Here is a 24983-nt window from a genome sequence, read left to right on the forward strand (position 1 = left end):
TTCAGAGCGAAGAGAAGCGAGAGAAGATGGAGTGGAAGCCACAAGAAGGTGAGCTAGGATCCCTTGTTATGAGCAAAAGGTGCTTGCTCGATTGTTTTGAAGGAGAAAAGTTTCTGGCTCTACAGCACATTAAAACAGCAAGGGTTGTAACACATCTCGGGTACCATTTCCTCAGCTAATGTGAAGTGCGAGGACAATGAAACAAGCGCAAACGAAGCAGCAAACATCTGCACTAAAACAAAACTTTTTTTTGGACACAAACACAGGAGCACGACGTGCAGATTGACTTTTCTTTTTTTGTTCTTCTTTTTGATGAAAGAAACCTGAGCCTACTTTAAGCAACAATCGGCTGTTTTCTTTTTAACCTTTCCTACTTCCACCTTTTTTTTTTGGGGGGGGGGGGGGGGGGCGTCGCTTTCAGAAATAAAAAAAAGAGGTATTCCAGAAGTAGGCTACGACACCAGGATCCTGTTACGGCTTCCGTTAGAAGCATCCTCCCTCTGCAAAGCAGAAATCGTGACACATCCCGAATGAAATTGAAGTTTCAGACAAACGTGGTTTTCGCTTTTCTCTCATCCGGTTTCTTGCTTTTGTGGCAACAGCTTGTTCGAAATGGCTTTCCAGTTCGTTCAGTGTTTGCAGCGTACAGAGCCCCGCGCCCTCGTCTGACGGTGAAATAAACGACGTATGCTGTTCTTATATCTCTGGTAACTCCGACTGTACGTTGGAGCAGTTTGATCCTTGGTGGCTCTGCGGAAGTGGAATCTCACTGTTGAACGCGTGGTCATGGGTTCGCTTCCCTGCCCATGTTCGGCAGTTGCATCAGAGATTCGGAACAGAGGCTCTGTGGCAAAGTACCCACCGTGGTAACTCATCGATTATGGAGTTGTTCTGCTCCGTTCGAAGTAGCGGGTTCGATCCAGGACGTGGCGGCCGCATTTCGATGGCGGTGGAATGCAAAAAAAAAAAGAAAGAGAAATAAAACACTCGTGTACTTAAAGATGCACGCTAAAGAACCCCGGATGGTAAAAACTAAAGAAAAGATTATGTGGTGTTCCGTGCCAAAAACACGATCTGATAATGAGGCACGCCGTGGTGGGGAACTCCGGAAATTTTAACCACCTGGGGTTCTTTAACGTGCGCATAAATTTAAGTACACGGGTGTTCTCGCACGTCGCCCCCATCGAAATGCGGCCGCCGTGGCCGGGATCAATCAAAACTAATCCACAGAGTGCTTTTCCTATGGGTCATTCCTTTTTCTTTCTTTTTTAACGAAACGAAGCTTTAATTATACCATGTGACCTTGCCGACCAAGTTTCTTTCCCTTTGTCCCCCACTATGGCGCGCCTCATGATCAGATTGTGGTTTGGCACTTAAAACTCCCCTGAATATATATATATATATATATATATATATATATATATATATATATATATATATATATATATATATATATATATATATATATTTGCTACAATGGAAAGCTTTGTACATGAAAGCAGCTGTCCTCTGGTTTCTATATAGAGCTTCTCGCTTTGGTTTGCTTCTAGCGCTTAAAGAGAATAAAAGGAAAATCCGGCCAGTTAACGCACTGGAGTAAGTAAAAAAAAAGCAAAGTAACAACGTATATAAAAAATCGAGGCTTAGTTCTCGAAGCATGTCGATGCAAAGAACACTATAGTCGCTGAATTAACTAACCGCATCGTAACCGCTTTGCGGGCCTTGCAAGAGGCCGCGTTTCGACCAGAAAACCCGCCTTCGTGCATAGCGTTCGCCGCGAGCGTTTTCGGGTAAACCTTACGGTTACATACGCTGCAGTTGCCGGGAAGCGTGAGAAGCTGTCAGGGGTCTTTTAATGCTATCGTGTTCCACTCTTAAAGGCGAAGCTTAAGCGTCCTCCAAAGTTTTCTTATTTTTCTTCTTTTGCTTGGAATGAGGTATCACAACTGTATAAACAGTAATCCACTACTGCCTAGACCACACGTTGACCCACAGTATTCTGTAAATAAAATAAATAAATTATCTGCACTGGGAAAGAACAAAAATGTTTTAAAGTAATTCCAATTCTAGTTGAAGTCGATGAGACACAGTGCTTTCCTAAGTGAATTTGGGGTGAGAATGGGATGTATGAGCCGCATAATTCAAAGTCGGCTTCGATCAGCAATTTGCTCGGGCGAGGCATGGCGATGCGAAGGCGAGTAGAGAGTGAATGCCGGCCTGACTTGAATGCTGTTTCCCCGATGTTCAGAAATTTACCCGGCGCGAGCGTAGTGGAGCGTTCCTGCACGTGCTTAAAGATGAACGCGCGGCACTCCGTCGCGTTACTCCTCGCGTGATTGGAGTAGACGGAGCCTCGGGCTTTAGATGGCATAACCTTCGCAATCGGCCTGCGTTTTTGGACTGCACTATCTCCGGAATCGGTCCACGAGAGAGGCTAGAAGTTAAAAACAGGCTTACCCTATACGGAAACGTGGCGGCAACTAGCCAAGGAAGATATTGTTTTCAAGAAGGAATAAATAAACGTATTAGATCGGTGAAACGTAAAATCGCGGGATTATAATGTTATCTAACGCGGAATAAATGTTCAACCGATGTTTAGAACAAACAATTTCCAACAATGTAGTTATTTTCTCATGAGGCGTGAGCGCAACTGAGCACTAATATCGCTCACACGTATTCCAGCTATGTGACGCCGTACGCCATACATGGTTGACACCGCAGGCGTTCAATTTCGACAAACTCTTATTCCAGCTTTCTTCTATCCGTGTAGCGATGTGGTTTCGCTTGCAGACGTCGAATGATTGTCTTTTATCTATTTACAGAGCAGTGTAATAAATATTTTTGGGTAGCTGGCTTTAGAGAGGCCTAGCGTGTTATTTTCCTTGATATTACAATGGAAAACGAACAAACAAATATCAATAGATCACCATAATTTAGGTTATTGCACACATTCTTGTAGAATATACTGTACAAGCTCTTCTGCTTCTAAGCAACGCACTTTTAACAGAGGCAATACACAGTAGGCACCGTACTTTGCTCCAGGATTTATTAAAAACCTATGCCTTTTAACAGCGGTTTCTTCTTTTATTGCGTTCGTTAAGTGTCTTTACTGCTGGTGAAAATTTTCCTGATACGTAAAAAAAAAAAGGAAATCTGAGTGCCCCTTCATATCAATGGTAAACATTTTATGCTTCAAGAAGTGTTATTACCTGGGTGGTACCTGAATATTGCATGTTGTGAAACGTACATATTTTGGCGTGGTGTACGATAGGCTTCTAGAAGTGCGTTCGAATGCATTTGCAATAACACGAGCACACGGGCTGAAAGTAAGAAATAACCTAGCTGAACGAAGAAAAAAAGCTGAATTCCCTAAACTACGTCGCTTTCGGAGTCGAACACAAGAGGTGTCTGCGATTGTGACGACATAGCCCGAACGTCCGCGCTTTTCGCGGCGGCTGAAAGGCGAGAATTTTGTTCAGAAAATGACGTTGCGAAAGACCTGTGGTGCCGTGCGCCAGAGGCTAGCGAAGCGAATTGCTCACTGACGTATAGGTTCTTCTTTTGCCTGTAAGGCAGGGTTGATACTTTTTCCAGTAACGGGATCGGGGGGGGGGGGGGGGGGGGGGGTGTTGTCGGATGGTTGTGCGTGAGCACAAGCAATAACGTCGCACTTCTTGTGCAACTCTATCAAAAAGTAATTTGTCACGAAAGCTCCTTTGAAGGGATGTCGAAAGAGAGCCGCAGCAAGTGTTTTTTTCAGTGACGGTTTCGCAATGGCGCTGGCGTTCGTGTCATTCCACGTAGTAGGCAATCTTGAAGTGCTGTTTGCAATCTCGGCGCGGCTGATGGTAAACAGCGTAGGGGTGCAGTTTCAGAATATTCTTTCGGAAGGAGCCTCATCGGCAACCTGCCTTTGTACTAAGAGAATAAATCTCGGCGCATACTGCGCGACTCCCTCAAAGTGTGCATGCAGCCGAAGTACTGACTTGATTCAGATATAGTGACATTCTTGCGAACTGATCAATAGCGCGAGAAATTCCAAGCATGGCTAGCAGAAACTAGGCGAGCTGGTATCTTTGCGCAGCGAGAGAGTGAAAAAAAAGGAGGGGCACACCTCTCTGTCAATTCAACTTTAGTGCTGAAGCGGCAACAGTATATGAGATAAAGAAAGAAACTCAACTCACACAGAAATGATGAATCTGAAATTTTGAACATGCATTGTATTATTTTTTCTTTCTTTCAATCAATAAATTTATTATTACATTAGAGGTGAATTACAGCATGTAAAGTACAGACGTGGGTCCCAAAGTACAAGACTGCAACCCTCGGTGAAGGCTAGATATGCATAATATAAGGATTCGCTGCAGTGCGAAGAATAGAACCAATACATGAAATATGAAGTAATACTAAGCATAACAGAATAAACAAAAATAAGCAAGCCTGAATGCAAGAAAAAGGGACAACTTGAAAAACATTGCCAACTTGAAGAGTTCTTGATTTTGGAGTGGGATGACGAGTAGGGTGACGAGATTGATTTGGCCACCGCCAGCTGTTTCAGTACGCCCACACATGCACACCTAAATATACGTTTTAACGAATAATATTGCACATGCCGATGAAGGCATCCAATCATGCGTATGGAGTTTGCCCCCTATCCACGCTTAAGGTAGCAAACTGGACAAAGTATAGTTAACGTTCATGCCTCTCCCCCACACCCCCCTCTCTCGTAATCAAGCTCTATGGTTAATTGAAATCGTGGACCACCAAAACGTTACTATGCATGCAGAGATGCCAGATTTGAAAAAACATTGAATAATTCTGCAAGAATAAGGCGGAGGCCGGTAGAAGCAGCGTGAAGAAAACACCACAAGAGGTACGGTTTGATACGAGAAAGCTTTCCGCTGCTCACTATATTGTTCTGTGAAGGAGGTAGCAATTCACGGCTACACATATTATTGGGCACACATTTTGACAAGTGCGTCACTGGAATGCTTATGAACTAAATGCTTTGCATTTTTAGCTTGCAGGAAAGTGACACCACCTGGGGATTCTAGCAAAATGACGCAGTAAGGGTCCATGATGTCCTTACTTATATATATATATATATATATATATATATATATATATATATATATATATATATATTCAGCCATTTAGGAACCCATATTCTCTTGATTTGAAAGCATCAACAACTTGCCTCAGAATATTACAGCGGTATTGTTCCAAGATGAACGAACGGTTGCCCGTATAGATGGGTGTGCGAAAACTCTGATTATGGCAGTGGCACGGGTCTTGGAACGACATCTGAATTTCGGAAATGCGACTTGATTATAGGGTACATGATCGGGCTTGGAAATTCCGAGCGGATAAGCCCAGTGCGTAGACCATGTTGTGATGATTGTCTGTGAACTGTTACAGCAATGTGCGGTGAGAAAACACGCGAAAAATTCAAACGAAAGTCCGCGAGCCACACTCACCGCCAAAAGAGACAACGTCACATGTGTCGCATCTGCGTCACAAGCGTCGCCTACAGCCACTGCAGTCCACAAATAGCCAGCAGCAACGAAAACAATGCCGGCTTACCACCATGAAAAAGCCGCTGCAAAACAGGAGGCTAAGGAGAGAAAAAAGGGGGGGTTGTCTAGTTAATTTGGGGCTTCGACTACGATAAGAAGACTGGGAAGGTATGTCACGTGCAGACTCTGGATGAGACAGTAAATGAGCAATCCAATAAATAAACAAGTAAATAACTTGTTTATTTACTTGAAGAGAGGGGGTTAACCGAGGGTCTCGATTTTTATTAGTCATATCATAAGAAGCCAACAAACACTGACACCAAGGACAACACCAAGGGGAAAGTACTTGTGCTTAATAAATGAAATAAAGAAATGATAAATTAATGAAAATTAATGTGGATGAAAAAACAACTTGTATTTACTTGTGTTACTAAAGAAGTATATAAATGTTAATAACTGTATAAATATATAATTAAATAAGTGAGTAAATAAATAAGTAAATAAGTAGGTAAATAAAAAAATAAGTAATTAAGTAAATAACTCGTCATGACCATCGAAATAACACCGGTGTCGCGGGATCAAGTCCCGGCCGCGGCGGCCACATTTCGATGGGGGCAAAGTACAGAAACACTCGCGTCGAAATTAATCCGAAGTCCCCGACTACGGCGTGCCTCATAGTCAGATCGTGGTTTTGGTACGTAAAACCTCGGAATTCAATGAAAATTCATTAAATGATAACGGTATTTGGCTGCTGAACATGGATCCCAGAAAGAACTCAACGTAGAAATAACGAATTGTGTTATTTTATGTTAACTGCTGTGTTGAAGCAATGAACGACATTCTTATGGGCATCATTAAAGACTGTGCAATAGAAGTCGGTGGTAACTCCGTTAGATAGGATACCAGTAAGCTATCGCAGGAGATGAAAGATCTGATCAAGAAACGCCAATGTATGAAAGCCTCTAACCCTACAGCTAGAATAGAACTGACAGAACTTTTCAAGTTAATCAACAAGCGTAAGACAGCTGACATACGGAAGTATAATATGGATAGAATTGAACATGCTCTCAGGAGTGGCGGAAGCCTAAATGTAGTGAAGAAGAAACTAGGAATAGACAAGAATCAGATGTATGCGTAAAGAGACAAGGCCGGCAATATCATTACTAATATGGCTGAGACAGTTCAAGTGGCTGAGGAGTTCTGTAGAGAGAGAGAGAGAATGAAGAGGAAAGGCAGGGAGGTTAACCAGATATGAGTCTCCGGTTTGCTACCCTAGATTTATACAGTACCAGTGGCACCCACGACGATACTGGAAGAGAGAATAGTCTAGAGGAATTTGAAATCCCACAAGTAACGCCGGAAGAAGCAAAAATAAGCCTTGGGAGCTATGCAAAAGGGGAAAGCAGCTGGGGAGGATCAGGTAAGAGCAGATTTGTTGAAGGATGATGGGCAGACTGTTCTAGAAAAACTGGCCACCCTGTATACGCAATGCCTCATGGCCTCGAGCGTACCGGAATCTTGGAAGAACGCTAACGTAATCCTAATCCATAAGAAAGGGCACGCCAAAGACTTGAAAAATTATAGACCGATCAGCTTTTTGTCCGTTTCCTACAAAGTATATACTAAGGTAATGGCAAATAGAATCAGGAACACCTTAGACTTCTGTAAACCAAAGGACCAGGCAGGATTCCGTAAAGGCTACTCAACAAAGACCATATTCACACTATCAATCAGGTGATAGAGAAATGTGCGGAATATAACCAACCCTTATATATAGCTTTCATTGATTACGAGAAAGCGTTTGATTCAGTCGAAAACTCAGCAGTCATGGAGACATTAAGAAATCAGGGTGTAGACGAGCCGTATGTAAAAATACCGAAAGATATCTATAGCGGCCCCACAGCCACCGTAGTCCTCCATAAAAAAAACAACAAAATCCCAATAAAGAAAGGCGTCAGGCAGGGAGATACGATTTCTCCAATCCTATTCACAGCGTGTTTACGGGAGGTATTCAGAGACCTGGATTGGGAAGAATTGGGGGTAAGAGTTAATGGAGAATACCTTAGTAACTTGTGATTCGCTGATGGTATTGCCTTGCTTATTAACTCAGGGGACCAACTGCAATGCATGCTCACTGACCTGGAGAGGCAAAACAGAAGGGTTGGTCCAAAATTAATCTACAGAAACCTAAAGTAATGTTTAACAGTCTCGGAAGAGAACAGCAGTTTACGATAGGTAGCGAGGCACTGGAAGTGGTAAGTGAATACATCTACTTAGGACAGGTAGTGACCGCGGATCCGGATCATGAGACTGAAATAACCAGAAGAATAAGAATGGGCTCGGGTGCGTTTGGCAGACATTCTCAGATCATGAACAGCAGGTTGCCATTATCCCTCAAGAGAAAAGTGTATAAAAGCTGTGTCTTACCAGTACTGACGTACGGGGCAGAAACCTGGAGGCTTACGAAAAGGGTTCTACTTAAATTGAGGACGACGGAACGAGCTATGGAAAGAAGAATGAGGGGTGTAACGTTAAGGGATAAGAAAAGAGCAGATTGGGTGAGGGAACAAACGCTAGTTAATGACATCTTAGTTGAAATCAAGAAATAGAAATGGGCATTGGCAGGACATGTAATGAGGAGGGAAGATAACCGATGGGTTACCATTAAGATAAACATTAAGGGTTACGGACTGGATTCCAAGGGAAGGGAAGCGTGGCAGGGGGCGGCAGAAAGTTAGGTGGGCGGATGAGATCAAGAAGTTTGCAGGGAAAACATGGCCACAATTAGTACATAATCGGGGTAGTTGGAGAAGTATGGAAGAGGCCTTTGCCCTGCAGTGCGCGTAACCAGGCTGCTGCTGCTGCTGCTGCTGATGATGATGATGACTACTGTAGGCGTGTGCATGTAGGCGATATTGCTCTCCTTGCTAGTGCTCTCATCGCGACGAGGAAAGCGGAGGAGGAGGGCATGGCCAAAGCGTGAGAAGAAAAGCCGCAGTGCCGCGCAAGTCGCACACTGCGGCGATGATGGCTGCGAGATGGCGCCAAAGTAGCGCGCGTAGTCTGGGAGGCCTCTCTGCGGCAGGCTGCTGTGAATCGCGCCCACGCGTCCCTCACGCGCTGCTTCTCGCGATCTCCCGATTAGCCTGCCGCTTTGCTCCGTTTGCAACGTGCCGCACGAGACATTGTCCGTGCTGTAGCCAATACTTTGCAAAATGAAAACACGTATAGAGCTGCGCTCAAATTTCGCTTTATGGACTATCGTAATTGTCGATGAATTTGTTAGTCTTTGTCTCGCTGTCTCACTGTATATATATATATATGCATTGATCACGTAATTGGAAGCTCGAGCAATACTCTTAGAAAACACCTGCTATTAGGACTCCTTCGCTACTCGTTTGCTTTCCACTGTACAATACGAAACAGCCCTTTGGGTGCCGTACTTGGTCTGCGGCCTGCTTACCTTCGCAAAGGTAAGCAGGCCTTCCTTTAGGTTAGTGCTTTGTGAAGGGGATATATATATATATATATATATATATATATATATATATATATATATATATATATATACACATAATCCTGAAGCGGGGCTCAGATTGGGAAACATGACTGTTGCTGGGCGCTTGCGTTTGCTTGAACTGTTCAGTTAAGAAGGCTGTGCACCGTATAATTAGGAGCTTTGAAATAAGCGCGGGATAGTACGCAGAGAGAAGCCGAGACAGAAGAATATTAAGATAGACGGTAGAAGCCAGGGATAAAAGGCTCAAAGAATATGCACAAAGAAGACATTTCTTTTTTTGTCGAACCTTCTGTGTTAGCTGGAATCAGGTCGCGCTCGAACGCATGCAGTGCTTTAGGTTAGTGCTTTGTGAAGGGGATTTGAGAAACCGATAGAGCGCCCTGCGATATTCCTAGCAAAGCGTGAGGGTTAGGAAGAAAAGAAAAGACGCAACAAAACTGAAAGAGAGGTACACGGAGATTTCAGACGCATAATGAGAAGAGATGAGAGTTGCATCGCCAAGAAAGCAATAAATATTGGTACTGGCGGGGAGACTAGACGAGGTCCACCTAGGAAAATGGGGAAAAGCCGAGGAACGACTTTCAGCCATGGAGTCCTGGAACGACAGAGTAAATCATAGAAAAGCTGGTAAGGAAGGTCAATGCAGGAAACAGCTTGTAGAAGAAAAATTGGGCAGTTTCTCCCGAAGGACGAAGCATTGAAATCGATAGCAAGGCTTAGCTTTGCGCTTCAGCTCCTGAGAATACGGTGGGGCGACTTGTTGACGCTACCCAGCACGCGAGGTAATTGGTACTTGGTGGCCCGGCAACTATAAGGCGTCTCATATCGCTGGCGTGATTAGAAACACCGCCGTCGGCGTTACAGGAGTCGCCCTTCGACAGTGCAAGTTGAGATGAGACAGAGGGCAACACAGTACGAAAACGGTCGAGGCGTTTGTAACCTGAAGCTTGGCAGTGTGCCGTTTGTTCCGCTCACACCACGATGTGGTATGCGCACAGTGTACAGTAGCGGGAACGCTGTAGTGCCAGCAGCGGAAGGCCGGTTGAGCCGAGCGGAGGGTTCGTCCCCTTCGTAGTTTTTGCAGCCGAACGGATTGCGCGTCTCTCGCGGCTCTGGAGACATTCTAAACCTCGCACGGCCGAGCCGCGCCTGCACCGTCCGTACTGTGACAGCATGCGGCGAAATCGGCAGCGGAGGTGGTGCCAATGACGCGAACCCACTGGGAGGGTCCGTGTGATTGCTACAGCGCGATATAAGGTCGAACGAGTGCTAGCCACATATGTCGACATTTGTTTTCACTCACTGCTTCGCATCTCGCTGGTACAACGTTCCTTGATTTATGGGTTGGTTGAGCAATTCGTCGAGGAGTGCAGCCGTACTAGTTTATCCTCCTGCTAACTTTCGAGAACCATAGACCGACCCGATGAATAGTCTATGGGAGCCATTTATTTATTGTTTTAATTTTTTATACGCGCTTCCATCTCAATCATGAAATTATAGCAGGGTGGTACAAGTTAGTATACGCAACAAAACGAGAAGGAGTTCATACTGTTGAAATTATTTTATTTGCTGCAGTTGGCTTTTCTTAATTCAATTTCGTAGTAGGGATCTCTAACGCTTTTCTTCAGATAGGATAATTGGCGTCGAAATACATAATTAAACTGATGGCTGGGACCCGTTTTATGGTGTTTATTTTGTCTCTGGCTCATTTTTATCTCGAAGTACGTGGATGTGAGAATAGAAAAGTCGCATCTAGACAGAAGCGCAGCAGAATTTCTTGCCGGGTGTTTGTACTTGGTAAATGGTTCTGCAAAAATTTCGACGACGACGACGACGACGACGACGACGACGACAACAACAACAACAACAACAACAACAACAACAACGACAACAACAACAACAACGACGACGGCAACAACGACGACGACAACAACAGCAACGACAACAACAACAACGACGACGACAACGACGACAACAACGACGACAACGACAACAACAACAAGCTAACGAACAGATGCTTACATAAGGGAAGTGGACGGGACGAGTAGCAGACTTGCAACTAACTTTGTTCTTGCATTATTGACACATAGCACGGGTATCTGAATTTGACGCGGAAATCAATTGGAAATTGGATGGAGATCAATCGATTTGATGTGACGCGGGCTAATGTGCAAATTTGCCACACTACACTATGTAATACCGCAACGGACATTCATGAGATATGAAAAAATATGCTAATTCATTGTTGCGTTTTATTCTCATCCCCATTCCTCCCTTCCGTCTTCACATATTGAAAAACTTGAACTGTTTGGAGCAGTGGTTGCTGTGCAGTACAGTGCTACAGTTGAGTGTGCTGCCCACGCAGCAGCTTCATGGCAGAGATGTGCAGACCTTCCTTGTAAGTGACGTTGACGCTGGGCCCCTGTAAGAACAAATCGTGCTTCATTGATTTTCCGACTCCTTGCGCCGCCCTCATGAATAGAGCGGCACGTATTTTTTTTTTTGGGGGAGGGGGGGGATTTTTCACCTCACTTTTTTTGTCTGGGCTACTCCAAAATATGGCTGCAAAAGCAGCCAAGCAGTCCAAGCGGCGGAATGAGTGATGCACCACACTTGCTCACCAGCACGAAACACGAGCATAGCGAAGACCGGAATTAATAACTCTCTTGCGCCAACATCTCGGCATTACTGATAAATGACGCCATGACGGGAAAGACTCATCTGCCTCACTTATGCCACGAGATTTATGTCATATGATTAAGCACGTCATTATTTACCTTCTGTATGCTTGTTCAGAGCGAGGAGTGCTTTAGCCGAGCTCTTAAACATTGAGACGACCTAACGCAACTGCTCTCTTTTAAGCACAGCTCCAGGTCACGGGCTTCTTTTCCTGATTTGAATTTGATTTGTTGGCAGCGTATTGAATAAATAAAGTTGAATAAAATGCTGCAGTTATACGGTCCTTTTTTATTATATATTATCTAGTAAGAAAATGATAAGAAACGACGTCGAAGTGCCAGAAATCCACGACATACAGTCCTATACATCCACGAACACATAAATATAAATGGCAAGTTGCCCCACAATGAGTTTGTAAACAAATTCACAAAGTCACACAAGTGGCCGTGATGTAAACTGCGATCAGCTTGTAAACAGACGAGGAATTACAGAGATAAAATAATACACGCACATAATATGACAGTCAAGAGTGAGTTTCGGCAGAGACTACAAAAGAATCTAACACGTAATATACGTAATATACAAGCGCTAATAATTGCAAATAATGAAAGCAAGCTGTAGTTACGTTGTGTGTCTATCCATTGCGATATTTAGTACTTGTTAAGGATGCCTGTATCTTCGTAAAAACGTCCGAGTACATTCATTGCTTTTCGCTGTGTTATTTTCTTTGGCCATGCGCCCAGCAATTTTGTTAGTGAGAAAGGTCGGTGATGATAAATGTAGCGTAGCGTTTGTTTTAGCTGCCGTCCTTGCGTCACTTGTCTGGGGCATTCGAGGAGGAGGTGGCGAACATTTTTTATCGTCGTTGCCACGGAACCAATATTGGGTGCGGATGGTGCAGTGATGCCACTCTAATAAAATTGATTAGAATTACTCTCAGCTACTCAGTCATTACATATTGTATCGGATGAATTGGTTAGTTTAAACGTAAGCATTGCACATTTATCTAAAAACTCTTTGATTTAAGATTTATTGTGAATTAAATAATTAAAATTCGAGCAACTGTAGGCAGATGTTTTTATTATGATGTACATAAACATTACAGTTCTGTGTAATGTTGTTTTCTTTACAATTTTCTCGCGAGAAATAGTTTTGGTGTAACACTGTTGCGTGCAGTGAAAGAAATAAACAACTTCGTTCTATCCTTCTTAATATGCGTTGACTCTCTTTGGCATCTGATGATTTCAGCACATTTGCTGTCCGTGCATGCTATATTTACGCGAGACTACTCGTTTAAGGGGGGACAAACTACTGTGCTAGTTAATCTTACTTAGTGTGCAATCGCTAAAAAAATGAACATAAAAAAAAGAAAGGACGAATAAAGGTGATGTCTTTCCTTTTATATGTCACTGTGGTTAGCGCCAATTCCCCGAAACTGGGTCTTCCTGTTCAGGTTGGGGTAAGGTAATTATTCGTGAAACACTGCCTGGGACCGCTATCTATTAATTAACACGCATTCGCGCACGCATTCGCGCACGCTAAGCCATCGCGTACTATACATCACTGTAAACAAAAATTGCACCTGTGTTCACAGCATTAGCACCCAGTATAGAAAGGTTCAGATACCGGAAGGTAAGTGCTTATGTGGCCTGAATTCAACTTCACGGCCATCGGGGTTCATGAGCATAAAACATGTATCATGATTCTGTTAAAAAAGGAAGTGACACAGTGGCAGTTAATTAATATAGGATTGTTCTTACAAGGAAGAAAGAAATGTAAATTTTATTTATAGGAAAGGCAGATACGTTGGCGTGAGCGTGTGCGCTCTCGTCTGCTACTCAGCGCTTACGTGGAAGGAGCTGCGTAACATGCCTCCCATAAGCTTACGCAACCTCTAACATCTAGAATGTCTGACGACTTTGGCGCGGTGCTCAACAAATGCAGTGTTTCATAGTCATATTACTCAGTACGTAGGCAGGCGACAGTTAACAGGACAATGAGGCTAGCAAATTGAAAGGAATGTCACTGTGGAACGGGAGGCTTCGAGAGAGAGAGAGAGAGAGAGAGAGAGAGAGAGAGAGAGAGACGAAACAATGACAAAGGAACCGCTGCAAAATTCTTCGCGTGCAGGGTCTGTTACAAGCCACGTCGCGAGGACAGAAGGGAGGAAGGGGCGTCGTCATGCCTGCATGGCGCACGAACAGCGTTGTCAAAGTTTGTTTGCAGAAGAGGCCTGTGCTCGTGGCAGCTGAAGGAGGTCAACCGAGCGGAGATTATTCGTTGCGAAAGCTGATCGCAAGACTGGTCGCTGCGATGACGACGCAGGGAGAAAGATAAAAGAAAATGAGTACAGAGCTCATCGCTGGCACGAAAAAGTTGTGGTTCAGATTAAGGCACGCACGAGTGTTCCCGACAAATTTCCGCTCTATTTTTTTTTTCTTTCTTTTATTTCTCCTTTTATTTAGTGGCGTCTTGTAACAGAACTGTTCGAAGAAAGACCATAAACGCCGAGTGTTCGTTGATTTCGTTCACAGCAAGATCAAAGGATATTCAGAGAAGAAGGCAGTTTCCACTCCCCCGATCGCAAATTGACTGTCGCTTTTTCGTGTGGTGTTTTTTTCATACCTTTCCTTCTCTATTTGAGAGGGGCCATGCATTATGGGTTTTCCGAGCAAACTTGTTTCTCGGAAGTGTTCCGCAAGAGCGGTCCCTCCTTTTTCTCGTGACCGTTTTCTTTCTCAGTTTCAATTCGGCCCAGGACCAGTTCCATCAAGCTGCTTCTTTTCGTCAATTGTGCGTTTTCTGATGACACTTGTAAAACTGCATCGTTTACGTTTCTTTTTTACGCTCTCAACAACCTATACCGTTCTATCAGCGCACGTCCTATACGTAACTTTTGCTTGTATGTTTCTCTTATGTAGTTGTGTGGATCGCCTGTACGCGGCGCAGAACGATCACTGCGCGCTGTTGCTTATGGACTTTTGTGCATTGGGTTAGAGACAGACATATTTATGTAACCGCCACGTATAGACCTGCTTACTGTATGTGTGAAGTGGTTAGACCTAAATTCGTTAGATTTCTACAAGAAGTTTTTTAGTGGAACGAAATATATTACTAGAAAAAAAAACTGGCGTAGAGTATAGGATTACGTACGCCTTTATAAAAATCAAATCAAGTTCCTTTAGTCTGAGCCGTTTTAAAAAAGATAGCCCACAATTGAGCGATGATAACTTGCAGTTAAAAGACATTTCTTCAAAACGCATGGTAGCTAGTGTGAGTAATCTATTCTGGAAATAACACAGCATAAATAAATGAAGTTTATTTGATGTTACAGTGCTCAGGGGGTGAAACTCCACCTTTTGAGGGAGGCAGAGGCTTGCTGCGTCATGAGGACCACAGACATTGCATATCGGACACGCGTATGAACAGTCGTTATAAATTTTAAGAAAGGAAAATGTTATGGTAAACATTTTTAACCAAGAATGATAATCTGTAATCTTAATTTTCAGAACCATTCCCCTCGCATCCTCCCCCGTTTTAAGAAAGTAATAATAAATCACGTGCCGCCACTATGTTAACCACATCACTCGATCTCTCAAGTTCCTGCGTATATAACCCAACAATACGCTTTGAAATCACTCTCTTTTTTCTGAAACCGCTATACGTTAGAGCATTCATACGGCCCCCCTCCTTATGTTCGATGACATCAGTTTCGAATGAAAAAGTCATATACGATCCCTGTTTTCCACGTTGTAGGTAATCATCGTCCAGATTTAGCGAGGTTATAAGGATCCAACGTTCAAATTTACTGACCGCATAATGACATGTCTATGCTGATTGCATGCCCATTGTAGTGTTATTGGTAAGCGTTGCTAATTTAGCTGCGTTGCTAAACGAACGATTTACGCAGCAACAAAGCTTGATTGCGGAAGAATGTCACCCTGATTTGTAAACGCTAGCTGAGAAATATTCGTGCTAATTGGTCTATTTTCTGGATGAAACGGCATCTAGCAGTCGCAAACGCTATGGCAGATTGATCACGAACGCAAAGTGTAGAAATATTTCAACAAACAAGATCTGCTGAAAGTCGTGATGTAGAGAGAGGGTAATTAAAGAATTATATGCCAGTCACGTTTATTGAAGAAATGCTGAAAATTCGAACTTATGATGATAAATCCTTTTCTATCTTGCTAGTTTCTGCAAAATACATTTGGTTAACGAGGAACCTAATTACTTTTCTTTTTGTTACGGCAGTTGTATTCAAGTGCTAAAAAGCTAAACTATTCATGGGTAATCAGTTTCTTCAAACCATGGAAAACATAGAAAGTCCCGGTCACGGTAAACACGCAATTTGTAGCCATACCGTCCACGTGTTCTTCGCATTACATACAGAAATGAGGGTGGACGTATACGTTTTAATGTTTCGGGAACTCGGCTCCACTGGCAGGGTTCTGGATCTCCGTCGTGGTGTGATGGCCATCGTTTTAAACAAGCAGCGCCAGCATTGAGTCGCAGAACGAGGAGGAACGACCACGCTTGTTGGCGTCCAACGCAAGATACAGGCATATGCCATGTTCAGTGACTGAAGGCGGCGATTCTGCCAACGGGGATGCCATCGGACGGCGTTTCACTGTGCATATGAGAAGTGACGGTCATTTCCTCGCCGGCAGACTATATGTAACATCAATGCGAGCACTTTTCAAGGGAGAAACGTATGTATAGTCGATTTCGTCATCTCAAAAACGTCTCTATGCATGCGTAGTTGGATGGTGTCAGGTTAGAATTTGCAGAACACGCATATCCTGCTTTAATTTATATCTTAATTTAGTGAATTGTTACTTACGGTGGGTATAAGAACATCTTTATAATCATCGTCTGTGTGTCTAACCAAAACGTGCGCTACCAAATAAACTTGGGAGCTTTCTTTATCGACGGGATAAAAAGGAGTTGTTGGCGTGTGAATTCGGCTACAGCGGCTCTTTGTCTCATGAAAAGCTAGCTTTACACATATGGTCCTGTGGGATTACGAAGTGAGGGATCCAAACACAGAGTACGAACACATGCTTGTTTATTCTTGTAGTAAATAACAAGCGAAAATTGTATTACAACTGTCTACTGTACGCCTTGGCAAGAAGCGTATTAAACCAAACACGTGTCGAACGTGAGTCGTGTGATCGTTTACGGCGTACGGTTCTAGAAGACAAGTCAGACGATAAAAGTGTAACTTAGACGGCGATGTGTACGGTGATAGACAGGGCTCATGGCTCCGGCACTGGGTACTCTTCGACGCCTGCGTAGAAGGTCAGGACGACGCATATAGGAACTAAAAACAGATGTAGCACATGAGCGGGGGAAGCTTCTCAGGCGTACAGTGTCGTGATGGAAGTCGGATTTGGGACGACAATGGAAAGTGCGCCATAATAAGTTGTTATCTGAAAGACCATCCCGCAATTGTGTCACATAACCATTTGTTTTAGCTACACCGAGCGTTATCGCAGCTATCACGTGAAATTTTAGAGCGCAGCTCTTTGGCGTCCGTTCCTGGGTTTCGCGTCGTCGTCGGCGTTGTCGTCGGCCTCGTAACCAGCTCCGCCCCCCTTTCATCCCCCCAGCGCTAGCAGCGACCGACTGATACCGCTGGATGCCGCTGACGCCGCTAGAGAGTCAAGATAACGTGACTGCATAGAACACCGTCGCCGCCATGCAGAAAGAGGAGGAAAGGGTCCCCCCCCCCCCCCCTGTTCTTGTGTGGCGGATAGGGTGCTCTTCAGTTGCCGACGCGCCGGTTATTTCACGTAGGCCCCGGCACGTCGACGAATACGTGACCACCTTCCCACGGCTAGACCTGGTTCTTAGCGCTGCGGAAGCGAGGGTATCATATTGTTTGTGTCGGCATCGGCGGCGTTGTCCCTGAAACCAACTCCGCAGCTGGGGTTGACTCACTATCGGCGTCAGCGGCATCAGTCAGTCGCTGCTATCTCTTCCCTCCTCCCTTTATCGTGTTGTCCGCTTGCTGCGCGCGCTTCTGCCCCCATCGTTTGCCGCTGGGTGTACACGCCGCCCCCCTCCCCCCTCTTCCTGCGAGTCTCCGGTTGTCAAAGCGCCGGCTCGAACTTAATTCCTTTCTTCGCTCCTCCTCCAATGCAACCCCTGTGCGGTGGCAATCAGAGAGCCAGATCGGTGGCGGCGGATGTGTATATGTGCACCGCCCGAGCCGAAATTGCCGCTGCCGTTCGCCCTGTGCGGTGGCAATCAGAGAGCCAGATCGGTGGCGGCGGATCTGTATATGTGCACCGCCCGAGCCGAAATTGCCGCTGCCGTTCGCCACTGCGAAATTATCTTGCTGGTAGTAGCTGCCTACTTCGCCCCTACCGCACTCACGAAAGACGTCGTGCACTTCCTGCAACTCGCATTAACCGTCCATCGATCCACACCGATGTTAGTAGTGGGGGACTTTAATGTTGACATAAAGACAAACAGCAATTTCCTAACACTTATGCGGGAGAACATCCCGTTCCTCTCGCTCGTAACGCGTCCCACGGCTGTGACAACCTCGCGAGGCACTTGTATAGATCTCGTCTTTGAGAATCAAGCATTGGTGTACCAAGTCGAACATATATCAGTCTATTTCTCCGACCACAAAGCTTCCTTCATGACTGTCAAGAACTGTTAGTGGAGTCTTTGTTAAAGGAATACGTGTGAAAAATAAAAAAAAAAAAATTCTGTGATAGCGCATACATGTGTTGCTCGATTTCTTTGCCTCAATCTATCGAAAAGGTGAAACAGCTTATTTGCTGCGCTCAAATTTCGCATTAGGAAGTAACGTAATCGTCGGTAATTTTTTTCCCTCAATCATGTAAACTCCTGCTATCTGTAGTGCCAGCGCCCTATTGTTTTGCGCAGCCTGCCAGGTCGCTTACATTTCTTTCTTTCTTTCTTTCTTTCTTTCTTTCTTTCTTTCTTTCTTTCTTTCTTTCTTTCTTTCTTTCTTTCTTTCTTTGTGTAGCGATCAGTCACAAGTTTCATGATATTGCAGTTGAGGTTACGTGTCTGCAGAGACAGTCCTTAGAGAACTGGTTATTTGCACGGTGGACTTGATGCAATCCATCAAGCGCAAAAGAAACGCCACTTCCCTGCCAAACATCTCAAGTTAGAAGTCACGTGTTTGACAGCGAAACTGAAGCGGAGAACCGAAGATAACAATTTGCCGAGAAGCCCGGGATAACGACACCTAGCTCCTCCCACTTCTTGCCCCATTTCCCCAAACAATCTTTCACTACTTCCTCAAAAAAGAAATATCGATCCCCATAACGACGACGTCGATAAAGCGACGCCTCAACTAATACAAACATCGTGATAGACAGCTAAGATCTCAATATTTTTGTGCGACCGTGAAAGAAAGAGATAACCGTCGAAGAACACTAAAATGAGGCGCTAAGGTTCCTTGGTGAAATGCCGTCTCATATGACTGGTAATCATCAAAATGCAAAAATTTCGAGTGGTTCTACACGCAGTTCTTAATCACTTTTTTTTTTCTTTGACCACACTTAAACGAGGTTTTTCAGCTAACGCTGACACTTTCAGGAGTGAAATGTTTGCGTACTTTCTTCTCTTAACATACAATATGCCTCGTTTTCTTTGGCTGGTCGCAGATGAATTCTCGTCTACGTCGATGGGGGCCCAGTTTGTTCCCAAGATAGTTTCTCTAGCACTTTTTCTGCTTTCCTTGCACTGCCACCTGATAAGAGACGCCGTCATTCTGTCACGCTTCAGCATTTCAATTACGCGGCTGACAGATTAACCCATCGGGGAGAGCGTTTCTTCTTTTCGAAGTTACGGAAGAAAGTGCGAATAGATAAGCGAAGCTTGCCTCATTTGCGAACTTTTTACCGTCGTGTCAGTACCGTTATCACCGAATCTCAAAAAAGTTTACCCCAGATATCTGCGATACATGGCACTTGAGGAATTTGATTGCTGAATGAAACCTCGTTATTTGTTACGCCGATGCTTGCAAGACGTTGTGAACTTGTCCGGAGACCAATGATCTAAGATGATTTTATTCAGCTCGTTGAATGTAAGTGTCACTTTTACACCCCTGACTGGAATGAACTAATATTTAGTATAATCTTCGGTGACTTAGTAAGTTCTTTAGGAATAGGTTCGCATATTTGTGGCAGTTTTGCTCTTGAAAGGTCGGAAGTGTCAGTAGAAACTTTTAGTGTCCCGGCTCTGCAACACATAAGATGATAGACAGCCAGGATGCTATTTTCTTTATTTATGACGTTTTACCTAGCGGCGAAAATCATTAGCCATGCAGATTCATGTAAAATAAGAAGCTAGCTTCATCTTCATGGGGGGGGGGGGGGGGGGGAGGGGTATGGGCTTGATGTCTTTGGTTTCGGTAAACTTGTGGCCAAAATAATCCATGCTAAGAACAAAACAGCGTAAAAACACAATGATCATAAGCGGAAGTTGGCAATACACTTCTCGAGAAACACGTCTTTGACCCCATGTTTATTGCGCTGTCTTGTTCTTAAGAGGAAGCTTTAGCTCGGGCCCAACTCCGACGGGGCCTATTCAAATACATGTAAAAAACAAATGCGTTTTTCTGAGATAATCCCTGCACCGATTTTAATGAAATTTGTTGCATTTGAGAGAGAAAGTTAAATTCTAGTGACTGTTGGAAGGGGAATTACGATTTAGGGCCTAAATATTGTTGCATGAATTTTCGAAAATTGGGTAGTTTGAAAAAAGTAGAAGCACGAAGTTTAAAAATTCATAGCTCTGTATCAGGAACAGATATCGCGGTTCTGCCAACTGCATGCATTAGATAATTGAAAGCGGACAAATTCGATATGTCATTTTACATCTTACGTGAATTTGTTACGTTGTTTACAAGGGTTCTGCAAAAGCTGTATTGCCATGTTATTAAATTTTTTGAGATTCATGTGTAACATATCAATTTTGTCGGCTTTGGATATACTCTTAGATGGATTTCATAGAATTGTTCTATCATTTTTCGTTGATGAGTTACATAGTTGTAAACTTTATAGTTTCGTTTTTGAAAATTTTAGATTTTTGCAAATTTTTAATGAAAAGTTTACAACTTAAATAAAAGATTAGAAACCAACAGTCACTATATCTTAAGTTTTTTTTTTAAATGCAACAAACCGCATCAAATTTGGTGTAGTGGTTGCCGAGAAAAACGAATTCTCCTTTTACATGTATCTAGATAGGGCACCCGCGCTAAAGCATGGATCTCTATCAGCAACCTCAGCTTTCATTTGATGAGACAAAGCGTTGAATAACGACAAGTATTGCTTGTTAGCCCGATAGGCTAGTTAATAGGCTAGTTAATCAAAAATTTTTACTTTCAATGTGCTAGCAAATTGGAAGCAGAAAAGATGCTTTCCCCGAGTCGAGTCACAAAAGTAGAGAATGGCAATAGCTTTTGCAGTGTTTCTTTAATTCTCGACTAGTGTTAAACACCTTAACCAATGCAGCGTGCCATACCAACTCCAAATGCTTCCACGTAAAGATACTAACAGGCGGAACGTATATAAATATACTATTTCGGAAACCCCAAACACCATGAAGCACAACTTCTCATTGTCAGACATTGCGCCTCGCCATCCGAAGCTTTGAGAGAACTTTTTTTTGGACGTTTGACAAGTTTGTTCCCTATGAGTCAATGGTGAGCATTGAAGACACCGCGGGATCTTTACGTATAGGTGGTCAGGGGGCAGAGAGACAAGTTTAATGCGCTTGTAACCGGCAGAAGTGGGAACCATGGTAAAATACTAGAAACTGGCACAATGCGCCTACCAGCCCGCAGTAGTTTGATGGTAAGCATCTATAGAGGTGGCCATAACCTTGACCGTCGTAACTTAACCTTTTTAAGGACGGGAGACGCGCTCAGCTCGTGAAGCACGCTCTTGCAAAAAAGAGAGGAACGACGCGACCAGCTCGCCCGGCGCTTTTTTTTTCTGGTTCATGTAGGATGGAAGACGATTTGAGCTCCGACGTTGCTTCGCGCTCCTTTCAAATGGCGCGCGTTTTTTTTTTCAGGTGCTTTTTGTAAACAACATGATAAGTTGGGAGCATACTCAATGTGTGCAGTGACACCCACCTTCGTTAGAGTGTAAAGTTCACCGTTCTGACAAACTTCTTGCATGGTCTTGCTGTAAACGCGATCATCAGAATCACTTGCACGTGAAGTTGGCAGCATAGACTCGTTCGCACGCAAAATCATTCTCACGCATAACACGGAAGAAGAAACGTCTTCATGGCAAGTTATTTTTCATTCTTTTGCCGTCCTTAAAGGGTTCAAAAATAATCTCTTTATGGGGAATATCATGGCTATTTACGGGGTGATAATGTTTTAAGCTTTGTGGAATTTAAAAAAATTGTCTGCCGCAGATAGCATAATTATTGTCCTTGACCTGGATTATCCGTAGAGGCGGACATTACTAGCAGAAGCAATCGCAATACATAATAAAATAAATAACTAAACTTTACTACTTAACTTGCTAATCAATTACTTTACCGCACATGGTGCAATTTGTGAATTGTAGCCGGTGAGCTTACAAGAATAATACATTTGAAATGAATTTCGGGGATGACACCAGTTTCGTTATATTATTTCACAAGGTATGGGACGAAATACATGGGGGTTCGAGTTAGTTTTGTGCTTCAGTGCATAAAAGGGCGTTTTGTTAAAAAAGTAAGGTGAACAACAGTGCACTTTGATGGCGAGTTTGATGATGCATATGGCCAAACTGGTGTCATTCTGGAAATTAATTTCAAGTGGATACGCCTTGCAAAGTCACCGGCTACAATTCGTAAGCTGCAATATGTGCCGCAAAATAATTAATTCCAAATATAATGAGTGAATTTTTGCTAATTTGCTGAATATGTGTTTCAATTTCTCTTGTAAGTAATGCCAGCCTCTCTGAATGAATCCAGCTTAAGAACTAGAATTATGTTATCTGCAAGAGGCTATTTTTAAAAATTCCGTATAACTTAAAAATGATCGCCCTGCATAAAAGAGTAGGCATAGTGTAGCGGCAAGCTATGGCCAGGAATGACCGGGCCGTAAATGTATATTGTCCTCTCGCCGCTACTTGTCAACTGAACCCAGCGCTCCTCTGTTTCGGCCTGTTATCTTTGGGTGCACCTAGCGCAGGAGGGAGAAGGATTAAATGAAGTTTACTATGGGCGAATATCTTTACCCACAATAGTGTGATTGCAGAAGGAGCTCACGCTTGAACACGATGCATAGGTTCATAGCCTTTTGAGGAAAACCTTGCACAAAGGCTATAGAAAAAAGCCAAGTGAACGAAGGATCACCATTTATTATCCGGTGAAGTAGAAATCTAACTTTTTTATTCCTAACAAAATTCCTAACCGGCTAAAGCATATGCTGCGCAGGAAGGGCGACATATTTTACCTAACGTAGATATATTCCTGGCGGTTACATGCTCATGCTTTGGCTTTACTACAACCATTTTCGACAGCTCTTTCTTGCAGTGGCATCTTGTCTTAAGGGATCTGTTCTAAAGAAAAGAAAAACCTCCAAAAACTTCATAACCGCAGATGTACTAAATGCTGTAGCGTCTAAGGTAGGTTTACCTAGAACATCCATTAGATAAAAAGCCTTTGCCCTTGCAGCCATGACGTTACAGCTCGAACAGTTCTATGCGCTAGAACGATGACGTTTCGCACGAACGTGATTTGCAGGGAAGCGTCGGCTTGACTAAGTCACGCAAAAGCTAGATCGTGTAGACTTTTCTTTATCTTGGACCTGTTAGACAATCATATTCCGTTCTGGTAACAGTTTTTTAGCGCTCGACTTTGTCGTCACTTTTTTTCTCTCTTCCCAAAGAAAGGGCGGGTAGAGAGGGGGCGGGGGACCCGCCTAAAGGACAAATACTAAGATCTGCACAACAGCAATAGTGAGTGCCCGACGGTAGATAAGCTGCACCTTGCATAGTGCGTGTGGATTATCTGGATTCACGTCTGCTCTCTCTCACTGTCTGTTTCACTCCCCCATCTCCTCTGCGCGTCTAGGACAGCAAACGCGTAGTTAACTTCCTCGCCTTTCATTTCTTCTCCATCTCTGTCATGGTGTCAGTGTGGCTTTGATAACACGCGCAGTTGCGCTCAATATGAGCTGCAACAGGGCGCCCGCGGTTTAAGGGGCTACAAGACGGTGGCGCCGACATACGAAAAATTGGTTTAATAAATACCGGTAATTAGAACGGTGTTTAGCTCTGCAAGCTTTCCCATGTCGGCACCACCATGCCATCTAGGAGCTCCTTTGATCATGGGCGCCGCGTTGCAGCGCATATTGAACGCTGCTACACATCTACGTGCTGTCTATTATTATTGAGTACGAAACCTTGCAACGAAATTCATGCTTACTTTTAGGAACAGCGTAAGTGAAGTTTTTACGTTAACTTGTAAAGAGCTGCGGAAAGTTAGGCGGAAGAATTAATAGAGGGAAGAATGGTCAGACTGCTAGAAAAGAAAAATGGCTCGTCCCTCACTTTCTCGTGTCTAAATCGGCATGTACACCCTCACTTCATTGTTTTTTTTATTAAAGTGAGAACTCTTGGTTTGACTTTCATTCGGGCTGTGAGGTATCTACTTCAAACATGATTAGCCATTTCGTCTTGTGCCTCAGTTTGAGAAAGCAATAGGACTTCGATTTTTTTCATGTGGGCTGCCTACATTCTAGATGCCGTATTATGTATGCTAAGCTCAATGTTACTCTAATGCTATTGACAGCCACTGCATCGATTGTTCTGTGCAGGAATAGGTGCGATGCTCGTTACGTTGGTCTGTTAAATAAGTCGGCTGCTAAAGCGATAGACTGAATAATACTCTAAACTCCTGTAAGCAGTTGCCACGATCGAAGAGTGATAAGATCAGCTCGTAATTCAAGAAAGATGATCTTTTGGTAATATTTTGACTTGCGCACCGTCGGCTGTAAGAGAGGAGAGGCTGCAGTCAACCAGCTTCTGAACACAGCCGTGTTTTCTGCTTTCTTCACAAAATTATGTGCATGGATGTGTTCGTTCGTGAAAATAAAATGAGCTCAACTGTAAGAGCAGTTCACTATACGTAGGAACTATAGTTCTCGGAGAGTTGACACGGCGGCGAGTGGTCGATATAAACTGAAAATGTGGAATGCATTCCGTCATGCCAAAAGCGTGCACGTCCTTAACAGTGACAGAAACCGAGAACACACCCACTCCCAACCGTTC

General features: G+C 43.7%; 1 long non-coding RNA gene across 1 annotated transcript in view; it reads left to right on the plus strand.

Annotated features, from left to right (window-relative positions):
• The window catches only part of LOC129386126 (uncharacterized), a 125267-nt gene continuing 100284 nt past the window's right edge, over window positions 1-24983 (plus strand). The window contains exon 1 of the long non-coding RNA XR_008613598.1: window positions 1-48. This is a non-coding gene — a long non-coding RNA (uncharacterized lncRNA). The remainder of the gene's footprint in view (window positions 49-24983) is intronic.

The sequence above is a fragment of the Dermacentor andersoni genome, chromosome 4, assembly GCF_023375885.2.
Source record: "Dermacentor andersoni chromosome 4, qqDerAnde1_hic_scaffold, whole genome shotgun sequence".
Taxonomy (NCBI): domain Eukaryota; kingdom Metazoa; phylum Arthropoda; class Arachnida; order Ixodida; family Ixodidae; genus Dermacentor; species Dermacentor andersoni.